Genomic DNA, 13,147 nt, shown 5'->3' on the forward strand with positions numbered 1-13,147 from the left:
AGTGTGATATTGCTACTGCTCCATCAAAAAGAGGGGTTGTTTTCTGCTCTGCTTAGATCTGCCTAGTGACTTCCTGTGACCAACAGAATATAGCAGAAGTGATCCTTTGTGAATTCTGAGGCGAGAGCGTATCTTGCACCTTTTGCCTTTCTCTCTTCGAACTCTGTCTTCTAGAATCTGCTGCAATGCTGAGAGAAGCTCACATTATGTGGACAGCCTCAAGGAGAACACAGGACCTCAGGATCTCAGGCCTAGATAAGCTCCCAGCCCAGAGCCAGATTCCCAGGTGACTTAAGTGCCAAACAACTTCACAGGGAGCAAAGGAACTGCCTAGCTGAGCCCAGTCAATGAGAATAATGAGAGATTAAAAATGGTTGTTTAAGCCACATGATGGTGGTGGTGATTGATGATGGAGGGGGAGAGGAAGAGCGAGAAGAAAGAGAAAAAATTGATCAGAACAACTGTCACCAAACCACTTATTGAAAGGTAGGTAATAAAATAGTTTACACATAATACTTAATTTTTACAAGAATCCTCAGAGATATGTATTATTTTCATTTTTAAACATAAACTAAGGCTCAGAAAAATTAAGTTCTTTGCCTCAGATCGCCATTTAAAAAATACTCATAATTTTACATTTTGCGCTGAATCTTCATCATCCAATAATATTTTTTGAAGTAAAACCTTTTGTGTTTAATACTGCCCTTCTCTACTGTGGACATTCTCTTTTTTAAATTTTTTAAAGATTTTATTTATTTATTCATGAGAGACAGAGAGAGAGAGACAGAGGCATAGGCAGAGGGAGAAACAGGCTCCCTGCGGGATCCCAATGTGGGATTGGATCCCAGGACCCCGGGATCATGCCCGGAGTCAAAGGCAGATGCTCAAGTACTGAGCCACCCTGGTGCCCCACTGTGGGCATTCTAATATTAATTCTTGTCATTTTGTTAGTTATAAACAGTGAGTGGGCTCTTTTGCATCTTTTAAAATGTTTTCTTTTGCAATAAGCAACTACTGTGTTAAAAATAGCCAAAGGACATTTGAAGTTAACTTTAAGTCTTTCTGGGTTTTTCTTAAAGGACAAACTTACAAAATAATGTCTGTTCTTTTATCTGCATCCTTTTAAGATTCAGTTCTAACACTCACCTTCATTCATGGTCCAGTTTTTCTCTATGTAGATTTTTAACAAGAGTGCTATTTTCAAGTGCCATTCTTTATTCTCACTGCTCATTAACAAAATGAATTATTTCTTCTCTCACTCAAGTTCTCATAAATTTTAATCAGAATGGGAAAGACTGAACCTCATTTTAACTTTTGTATATACTAAATAGCAACTCATTGTAATTCTTCTTATATTAGTAGTTCACTACATTCTGTCTACCCATAGCAAATTCATCTTCTTCACTGATAAACATATATAAGCAAACAAAAGGATATTATCGCGTATCCTGATATTTCTAAATTATTTGCTTAAATATAATTTGTAAAAGCTATTCAAGAGGTCTTTGAAATGAGTCTGCCTCTATCGAATTTATTTCTTCATTGTAATGTATTAGGATGGAATTACATAGCACTAAGTTTTACTATCTTTTCACCAAATCATGTGTAATATCTGTGCGGAATCTTCTACAAAAATTGGCAGGTGAATGATCTTTTTATTTCTAGGCAGTAATGTAGATACTGAATTCAAGATAGTTCTCAGTAGAAACCTTTTCATCCAAAGTCCATGTGTTGTCTGACTCATTACCCCACGATGAGATTTAAGTTAAAAAATGACTATTATTCTCAGAGGAGCTGGGACTTCCTGGCAATATGACTTAGACACAGTTAAAATCTTGCATAACAGCAGGGTAAGTGGAAATATCACCTGGAAACATGCAGCACTAATCTCTCCAATTACATAAGGGCAATACAGGCACATTCTAAGGGGAATGTTGTCTGTTTTTTAGCACAAAAGTTAATGATAATACAAATTATTCAAAGAATGAAAAGGTTAGAGCAAACCTGTTTGAAACCATCATACTTGGGAAAAAAGGCTCAGACCTCTCTATAATGTGAGAGGGCAAAAAATCATACAGATAATCTTTAATTCACTAAGGGAGCTAGAAAAATAAAAGAAGTTAAAGACTATAACAAACTCTAAATATTCAGTTTTGATGAAATCATTGGTCTATATTTGCTAGATTGGCTTCAAAAGAGAAAAGAGATGTGAAATATTGGAATATTCTCTTCAATGGCTTTGTCTAGTGTATGAAAGCTGCAGAAAGCCAGGAGGAAATCTAATATGTGCAAATTAGTGTGGATTATAAAATTTAAATAGATTAACAGAAGACAGCAGGAAGGGAGAGGCTCTGGGTCTGGCTGGCTATTAGGAATGACTCCCAGAAGCAAAACAGAGGATTGGCAAAGTAAAGAGGTAGGGTGGCAGAGAAGGGGAGAGGGTACGGAACACTTGCCTCAGGAACACCAGAGAAATTGTATCAGTATTTCTGAAAGTCTGTCCTCCTATCTCAGATACTTATGAGTTATACATCAACAAACGAACAGTTGTTTTACTTCCACAGAGAGAAGGAAACTTATCTGACCCTTAGTATCATTCTGGGTGACTTCATCATTCATGTGAAAAACCATTCCCCAGAGAAGCTCACAATTCCATCCCTTTTTTAGGGGATCTAAAAATACCTAAATCTATCTATGATTCCTTTAGAAACTTCAACTCTACCTTCTTTCAGGAAATCACTCTACTGGCCCTAATTGGTTTCATTTCCTAAGTCTTTAGCCCCCAGCAATCTACTCTCTGGTTGCAACCTCCCAACCCTTAATGTTCTCTCTTGCCTTCACTTGTCCCTCCCCTGGACCCAGGCAAAAACAAGTTCTTGATTCTTCTAATTTCCACTTGTTTAATCCCTCTATTTTCTCTTAATGCTTCATCCACTGCTCAGATTCACTTCCTTTCCCATCAAACTTGCCATCACATAGTTCCATGTTTTTACTCTCTTGGCCAGCAACTTCACTTAATTCCTATCTATCTGCTGTAATTGCTCAGGAAATAAGTAACCCTAGATTAAGACACTCTCTCCTCAGTCTCTCTCCTCAGTCCTACATCTGGACTGCTGAGGAAACTCACAAAACTAAATTTCATTGAAGATGAAGTCTCTCTCTCTTTTTCACAGTTTATTTCTTGTACTTGTGTTTTGAGAGTCTACATAAATGTCTTCAGTGTCCTAACTTCATTAACTGAAAATTTTTCCTTATTTAAAAAATACTATATTTATTTGAAAGTATGTTTATATTGACATGTATTTATCCAACATATAAACATACACACATATATATTAACCAGACACTCTGCAGCACTTTGTGTTTATCATTCTCTTGACTCTTCATTGTTTTATCTAATATATGTATATGCCACAATATGTTGTCCAGATTAACTTGTTTATAAGTTTTAGAAATAAAGTGGCAGGTTTTCTGCATTCTTTTCAGATTAAGAAAACCCTTTTCTATTTCTAATTTGCTAAGAATACTTTTTAAAAATCATAAATGTTGAATTTTATTTGATGTGTCTGTACCTACTGAGATGATAATAAGGATTTTTAATTTTAATATGGCAAGTGAAAGACATTTTTGGGCATTTTAAAATGATGAACATCTTTTGCATTTCTGGGTTAACTTCCCATCAGCTTCCTCCCGCATACATAGTATATCTATATACATGGCTGGACTGGGTTCTGTCAGTATTTTAATTAGGATTCATGCATCTACATTTCTAATGGAGACTGGCTTGTGATTTTCCTTTTTCCCACACATCTTGTTGGTTTTTGTAGCCACAATTAAACTGGCCTCAAAGAATGAGTTAAGAGCAATCCTTTTGTTTGTGTTCTCTAATAGTTGGTATATGGTTGGAATTATGTTTTATTTGAACATTTGGTAGAATATATCTGTAAGCTATTACTGTAAGAAGAATTTTCACTGATTAAATTTCCTTCTTAGAGCTTTAGGGTTTTGTTACTTATTATTCAGGCTGTGGAACTTCTATATTTTCTAGGAATTTTCCCATTTTATTAAAATTTTTTATTTTAATGTAAAACATTTTGTAGCACTCTCATTATCTTTTCTAAGCTTTTTAAACCTATGATTAGATTTCCTTTTTATTTCTGATGTTTATTTTTCTATTTTGTTCTTCATCAGTCTTGGGATAGTTTACCTGTATTATTAGAGAAAAAAACCTTTGTATTTGTCCATCCTTTCTGTTATATCTTACTTTTCTGTTTCAATGATTTCTGTTCTGGTCTTTATTATCAACTTCCTTCTACTTTGTGAAGCTTATTTTGTTCTTTTTCTAACTTGGACATTCTCCTTCTATCTGGTAATTTCAGCTCCTTAGTTTTAGGCTTATTTTCTAATATAAAATTTTTTTTTCTTTTTTTCTTTTTTTTATGATTTTATTTATTTATTCATGAGAGACAGAGAGAGAGAGAGGCAGAGACATAGGCAGAGGGAGAAGCAGGCTCCATGCAGGAAGCCTGATGTGGGACCTGATCTTGGGTCTCCAGGATCATGCCCTGCGTGGAAGGCAGGCACTAAACCGCTGAACCACCCAGGGATTCCCTAATATAAACTTTTAAAGCTATAAATTTATCTTCATGTTCCATTTTCCTTGCATTACATACGTTTTAGCATGTAGCATATCCATTACTGTCCAATTCCAAATACTCTTCTGTTGACTTTTCTTTAAAATAGAAGTTACTTGGATATTTAAAATTCTTCCATAATTATGAGGCTCTTTCAATTTTTTTGACCTTAAATATAAATGTACTGTGAGATATCATGGTAACACTCTTAAAATTTGATGAGACTTGTGTTATGACTGGCTGTATCATCAGATTCCATTAATGTGACTGTTTTTTAAAAAGATTTTATTTATTTTATTCATGAGAGGTGGGGGGCGCAGAGGGAGAAGCAGGCTCCATGCAGGGAGCCCGATATGAGACTCGATCCCAGGACTCCAGGATCATGCCCTGGACCGAAGGCAGGTGCTAAACCGCTGAGCCACCTGGGAATCCCCCATTAATGTGACTTATTTACTTGAGCATATGTATTCTTTGTGGTGGGGGGCAAAGTTCTATATATGCAGATAATGTTAGGTAGAAGCTAGATATGAGCAGTGGAAGGAATGCCTCAAGGCAGTGTCTTAAGCCCTTGAGAGGGAATGATAGAAACATGGGCTGGAGGCAAGGAGGGTGATAAATAGATTTCACATTAGAACACCATAGGCACAACATCTTGACTTCAAGGCTTCCAAGACCTTGGGGCTAAGAGATCAAGAGCCACAGGTGCAAAGCACACACTCTCCTCTTCCATCTCTGCCCCAGGGTAACCCCTAGACTCATTATAATGCACTCGTATTGCAGTTATAGGACAGCCCTCCAAGGAGAAAAGCTGCCATGATGATTCCAGTACAAACCTTGTCAGGTCAAAAACTACCCGCTCCCAACCTGTGGGAAGAGTCTCCCAAATGACTGGAAGCAGCCTCCATTAGAGACCACCCTATTCTACACACAGCTCCTCCCAGCCCAGAAACACCCAACAAATATCCAATCCCCAAACTGCTTTATGCCTGCTTTCCTTCTGGCTGTCTTTACAGGAGCACTGATTGTCACATAAATCTTTTTGTAGGAAATCTAAGAACGGAGACCTTCATTCAAACAATGCAGACTTTCCCACCAGTAACAATAATGTCAAACCTGCTAGCTTATGTTACTCAAATCTTATATATTCACTTTTTAAAATTATTTTTTAGAGGGAAGGGAGAGAGAGAGAGAGAATCTTAAGCAGAGTCCATGACCAGCATGGAGCCTGATGCAGGGCTTTATCTCACAACCCTGAAATAATGACCAAAGCCAAAATCAAGAGTTGGATGCCTAACTGAACGAGCATCCCACCCAGGTGCCCTAAATCTTGTGTATTTTGATTAATTTTTTTTGTGCTTGATATTTTGATGATTGATATAGGAGTATTAAAATCATAAAGACAGAAGATTTGTCATTTTCTCCCTGATTTTCCATCAATTTTTACATTGCATACTTTGATGACATTTTATTTTTATTTTAAACATACAAGTGTAGGCTGATAGTACCTTACTGGTAAATTCGACCTTTTTTAAACTAGATGAACTGGTTCATTAATAATAATGAATTTTGTCTTAAAATCTTTTTTTTTAAATATTAGCATAGCTACGTAGCTTTTGGTTACTGTCCAGTATATATCTTTCTTTTTGCTTTCAACATTCCTTAGGTTTTAGGAATGCCTTTAGTAAATAGAACATAAAAATTTTTAGATTCAATATCAGAAATTCTGTTAATGGAAATTGTTGTCCATTTGCATTTATCATTTATCATGCACATTGTTATGCAATGTACTTATTTCTAACACAAACTTTATTTTTATTAGTCTCAGTTTTTTCATGTTTTGTTTTGTTTTATTCTTTTTACTTTCCATTAATTGGAAATGTATTCATGCAATTCTTTTCACTGCCTTCTTGGAATTTTATCAGGTACAGTTAACAATGAATAAAGTTAATATCATAGTCCTCTTCCACAATAATATGGCTTAATGATCCCTTTTTGACTTACACACTATTGCCCACTATTGTCCAGTTAAAACTCACACATTATATGTCATTATCACTTTAAAAAGACAATTTCTATTTAGATGTATATGCATGCTTATTACATAAATGCAATTTATTTGGACATTTTTTGTCTCTTTCTGTCTTCCTGGGATTATTTCTTTGATTTTGATATGCACACATTACAAATTTAGTAGCTGCCATTCTCTGTGGTAAACTTTATATGATTTTGATTATCACAAAATTTTATTTTAGCTTAAATTTTACAGCATTTTATAAATTCAGATGTATTTCACATAATACCATTTAAAATGTATACTTTAGTGTTTTTTAGTATATTCATTATATGGTGCAACCATTAACACTATCTAATTCTAGAACATTTCCATCATTCTTCAAAAATCCCCATATCAGATTTTTTTTTCAAAGAAGATACCCAAATAGCTAACAGGTACATGAAAAGATCCTCAACATCGCTAATAATTAGGGAAATTAAAGTCAAAATCACAATGAAATATGAGATAAGTGTTGGCAAGGATGTGGAGAAAAGGGAACACTTGTACACAGTTGGTGGAAACATATAGTAATTCAAACACTATGGAACCAATATGAAGGTTCCTCAAAAAACTAAAAAATCTACACCAATATGATATAGCAATTTCACTTTTGGGAATATACTCAAGAAAATGAAATCAGTATTTGAAAGAGATAAGTGCACTCCCATATTTACTGCATCATTATTCATAACAGCCAAGAAATGAAACAATTTGAGTGTCTATCAATGAATGAATGGATAAATAAGATGTAATATATATATATTCATATATATTCATATATAATGGAATATTATTCAGCCACAAGAAAGAAGGATATCCTGCCATTTGGAACAACATGGTTGGACCCTGAACATTTTTTTTTCTAAGATTTCATTTATCCATTCATGAGTGACAAAGAGAGGCAGAGACATAGGCAGAGGGAGAAGCAGGCTCCATGCAGGAAGCCCGATGTGGGACTCAATCCTGGGACTCTGGGATCACGCCCTGAGCCAAAGGCAGACGCTCAACCACTGAGCCACCCAGGCGTCCCTGGACCTTGAGCATTTTATATTAAGTGAGATAAACCAGACAAAGAAAGACAAGTACTGTATAATATAACTTACATGTGGAATCTAAAAAAAAAAAAAAAACTAAACTAAACTCATGAAAATAAAGAGTAAGATGGCGGTTACCAGGGGATGGGGGATGGAGGTATAGGACAGATACTGTTTAAGGCTATAGACTTGCAATGCATAAGCCCTAGAGATCTAAAAAATCACATTATAAAAAAAATAATAAAAAAACAAAAAAAAATCACATTATAGTGACTATACAACAATATTGTTTTATAATCACCAAATGTGCTAAGAGACTAGAACTTAATGATTGCAACCACTAAAAGGATAATTATAATAAAATGTGATAGTGGTGCTAATTATTACTATGGTAGAAATCATACTACAGTATATAAATGTATTAACATGTTGTACACCTTAAATTTACATAGTGTTATATTGCAATAAAAATAAAACAAAAGGGGATCCCTGGGTGGCTCAGTGGTTTGGCACCTGCCTTTGGCCCAGGGCGTGATCCTGGAGTCCCATGATCGAGTCCCACGTCGGGCTCCTGGCATGGAGCCTGCTTCTCCTTCCTCCTGTGTCTGCCTCTCTCTCTCTCTCTTTCTATGTCTATCATAAATAAATAAATAAATAAATAAATAAATAAATAAATAAATAAATCTTTAAAAAAAATAAAACAAAAACAAAAAAAATCCCCTTACCTATTAGCAGTTCCAATATTTTCATTCTTACTCCTTCCATCCCCGGGAAAATAATCTCCTTTATGTGTCTATGGATTTATCTATTCTGGACATTTCGTATAAATGGAATCATACAGTATATGGCCTTTCATGTCTGGATCCTTTAATTATCATAATGTTTTTCAGGTTTATCCATGTTGTTGTATGTGTAAGTACTTTGTTCCTTCTGATGGCTAAATAATATTCCATTATATGTTTATACCATATTTTGTTTATTCATCCTAATATCTATGGTTAGATATTGTTCTCATATGTTTCTTTATTTCTTTAAATATACTTCCTTTAACCCATGGAATACGTCTTCAAGAGTCAATGTCTGTGTCTATAGAGTCCAATATCTATGCTCCCTCAAGTACAGTTTGTTGATTTGTTTTTCTGTGTATGGGTCATATTTTCCTGTTTCTTTGCATGATTTGTAACTTTTTGTGGGAAATTTGATATTTTTAATATTGTAATGTGGCAACTCTTGAAATCCCATTCTTTTCTCTTTCCAGGACGTGTTTTTGTTGTTTGTTGTCTGCTTATTTGTTGAGTGTCTTTTCTAATTTTGTTAATTATGTTATTCTTTGTCATGTGTAGACACTGAAGTCCTGTTTCATTAACTTAGTAATAGCTAATGATCAGATAGATATTTCTTTAAATGCCTACATCCAAAAATATCTCCCAGGTTTCCCCAAGATGCTATATGTGTTTGAGTAAAGCTCAGCCAGGCATATTTCAACTCTATCTTGCATCTACTTCTTGCTTTCATAGAGCATCATTGTCAGCAAGAGGTGAGAGTGTAGAACCTTCTTGAGTCTTCCCAGAGCATACAAAAACCTTAAGCATATGCACAGCCTTTTAGATTTTTTTTTTTTTTAGCCTTTTAGATTTTGAGGAATATGTCAAAACTGTTCAAAGCCCTTGTGTACATGTCGTTACTCAACTAATCCTGCCAAGGATTTTTGGTGAGCCTATTATTTGCCCCAACTGTTCTCTATCACCTCAGGCAGCAGCAACCTATGGTATTAACCCATAAATGTTTTCAATAAATATCCCCAGGAAAGCAGCTTTTGTTCCACTCTAGGCCAGTTCCACATTAGGCCAAAATAAGACAAGATTTTTTAAGCTGGTCTTTTAGGGAGCCACCAGACATATCAAAATAAGTTAGTCATTAAAAATATTTGCTAATGTGCAGGGATCCCTGGGTGGCTCAGCGGTTTCGCACCTGCTTTTGGCCCAGGGCGCGATCCTGGAGTCCTGGGATCAAGTCCCGCGTCAGGCTCCCGGCATGGAGCCTGCTTCTCCCTCTGCCTGTGTCTCTGCCTCTCTCTCTCTATGTCTATCATAAAAAAATAAAAATAAATCTTAAAAAAAATATTTGCTAATGTGGTCTATTTTGCTCCCTCTGGTATAGTACTTCTAGTGTGTGTTTGTGTTTTATGGCTTCCTCTGAATTGGGCAGCAAAGAGTGGGACTAGGATAAATTAAAATTTCACAAAGTTACTCTACCATCACTACCCATTATTTCTGAAAATATTTTTTTGCTTATATACAGTTATTGAGAATTATTTTTTCTCAACACTTTGAATGTATGATGTCACTTTCTTCTAGCCTTCTTTGTTGTGGTTATTCTAATACTTCTCTTTTTGTAGATAATCTGTTCTTTCTTTCTGGGTGCTTTTATCTCTTTATTTTTGGTGTTTTCCAGTTTTAGTAACATGTATCCTGCATGGGTCCCTTTTAATGTATTCTACTTGAGGTACATTATGATTCCTATATTTTTATTTTTAAAGATTTTATTTATTTGAGAGAGAGAGAGAGAGAGAGAGTGCGCATGAGCAGGGGTGAGGAGGTGGATGGAAAGGGAGATGCAGACTTCCCTTTGAGCAGGGAGCCTGATATGGGGCTTGATCCCAGGACCCTGAGATCACAGCCTGAGCTGAAGATGGACGCTTAACCAACTGAGCCACCCTGGTACCCCAACTCCTGTAGTTTTACATTCATGTTTTTAATCATTTCTTAAAAATTCACAATCATCATATTTTAAAATACTTCATCTTACAAACTCTGAATTCTTCACTTTTCTAATTCCGATGACTTATAAATTAAACATTCTCATTCCACCTCCATATCTCTTAGCACTGCTTTCATTTTTCATTTCTTTTTCTCTCTGCATTGTGGGTAAACATCTTAATCATTAATTTCTTCTTTCTCTGTCTAATCTGATGAATCTATAGATTTTTTTTCCAAAATGTATTTTTAAATCTATAAGTTTCAATTTTTTCAAATCTTCCTGTTCATTTTGATAATCTTTTTATTCATTCAACTTTGCGCTACTTTATTTCCTACTTATTAGTCCTTAGAGATCCGATTTTGTTGTTGTTGTTTCTTCCTTGTTAATTTTCACACATAGAATCTTTCATGCTCATGCACTTAGTGATCTTTGACTGTTACCTCACTTCTAACCTTAATGAGTGAAGAGTTCAACGGATAACTTGGGTAAGTGGTTTGCTTTCATTTCTGCTGATATCAAAGAGAACCCCCTAGAGCCATATCAACCTCTTTTAAGGATCTTGGGTTATCCTAAAAGTTCTAGGCTAGATTCTCTACTTAATTTCTTGCCATAGGCTTAAAATATCAATAGCATTGCTGCTTTAGGTGTGTGCTCCTGGAACATTCCTATTCCTTGAGGCACCAAATTACAGGGGCAAGGAAAGTGTGTAGAGAACTCCTAAACCACTTATAAGACTTGTGTTGCTCCAAAGAGTGCTCTCATGTAGGATGTAAATATTCTGCTGCAGAAGATAACTTCAGACCACTGAGTAACCCATACAGGTTTAACAGAAGTCCCTATTCACTTCCCAATCCATTGAAATGTGACTTTAAGAGCATCCTATACCAAATTAGTCATCAAGTCTTGTCAAATTTACCTCAATATATTTGAATTCATTTCATTTGTTACACCAATATCGCTTTCATTTAAGCCATTAATTAAATTAAGCAATTGCTTTAACTTAATAATCTGGATTATAAAAGCTCCCTAATTTTTCTGCCCCTGCCCCATCTTCCATCTTTTCAATATATTTTTCACTCTGCCATTAGTATTATCTACACTCAAATTTCTTCAATATATACTAACGGAAGAGATAATACTCAAACTTATTATATACAGATACCTACTTTTTTAATCTTATCAACCACCTCTTTAACATACTTATTCCATGTTCTAGAAAAAAATCTTTGTGATTCTTTAATGACTCATGCTCTCTAGGAACTTTAAAAGTGCCATTACTTCCTGTAAACCCTACTACCCCTTCCTCTCAATAAAGCTAAAAGACCTCCCAATTTCTCGAATGTGCTGGCATTATAACATCTATCACATTGTTTTATGTTTTTTTTTCCTTTTTAATAAGTCTCTAAGACTGTGAAGTTCGTAAAATTAAGTATAGTGCCTATTTATCAATATAGCCAACATGATGTATTTGCAAGGTATCTGATATGAAATATGGACTCACCAATAACATATGGCTAAATGGATGAAAGGCTGAGTGAATACATGAACATGTTATGTGAGAAGGAGAGGCAAAGAAGAAATAGAATTTTAATTTTAAGGTAGTTTCTTAACACCATGAAATTCTATGGTATGCAGAAAATGAGGTAAATAAAAAAATATTGGATAACTCAGGAATATCTATTACAGAATATTTTCTTCCTCATAGTATCTATATAATATAGGACATGAATGAAGTGGTCTTAATCTTCTTCTTCTTCTTCTTCTATTTTTTTTTTTTTTGAAAAAGAAAGGTGTGGGGGAGAGGCAAAAGGAGAGGGAGAGAGAGAATCTTAAGCAGGCTCCATGCCCAACATGGAGCCCAAAACAGGGCTTCATCTCACAACTTTGAGATCATGACCTGAGACAAAATCAAGAATCAGATGCTTAATTGACTAAGCCACCCAGGTGCTCCAAGTACTCTTCATCTTTTAATGTGCCTATTTTCCAAAAATATAGGGAAAAAATCCCAATTTGTTCAATCCTATTTATTCCTATACTAAAACAGATAGGAATATAGGAAAGAAGTCAGAAGACAAAAGTATTCTATTCCAATGGAATAGATATCAGTAGGCCAAGTTCTGATATTCTAGGAAGAATCCAATTTTATGCATTATCCTATAATTTGTTTGTCTTTGATTTAGGATTAACAGATCCAGAATTTTAATCTCTATAATTTGATGAAAGAATAAAAATCAATAAAAAAGGCAATATGAGAGGTCAGAAAAATTAGTCTTCCATCACCTATGATGAATGAGGGAACAAAAGCAAATCTAGTTTATATTTAGGTTCTGCCTTTTATCAGTGTTATGAATTGGGCAAACAATTTTCCTTGTGTCTGAGTTTCACTTTCTTCATTACAAAATGCGGGTGTACTGTTTCAGATATTTTATAAAATGGGAGAAAGAAGGTATCCCCAAACTCTAAGAATAGATTTTTAGATTCTGATTTATTTAGCCAACAAGACAGACTCTGACTGGAAGTTAAGTGGCCACACAGCATTGGAGCAGAATTCCCTTTGGCCCCAAAATCTGAAAAGAAAGGTATAGTGATTCTGGTGACACTGCAAGGTGGAGTCTGATTGGGTCAGAGAAGCTCAATTGTCTTCTGTGCTACAGTCCTTTAATAGA

The 13,147-nt window shown here is 35.0% G+C and overlaps 1 protein-coding gene across 13 annotated transcripts in view; it reads right to left on the reverse strand.

Annotated features, from left to right (window-relative positions):
- NBEA (neurobeachin) overlaps positions 1-13,147 on the reverse strand; it is a 674,010-nt gene that overhangs the window by 306,551 nt on the left and 354,312 nt on the right. The window lies entirely within an intron of this gene.

The sequence above is a fragment of the Canis lupus genome, chromosome 25, assembly GCF_011100685.1.
Source record: "Canis lupus familiaris isolate Mischka breed German Shepherd chromosome 25, alternate assembly UU_Cfam_GSD_1.0, whole genome shotgun sequence".
NCBI lineage: Eukaryota > Metazoa > Chordata > Mammalia > Carnivora > Canidae > Canis > Canis lupus.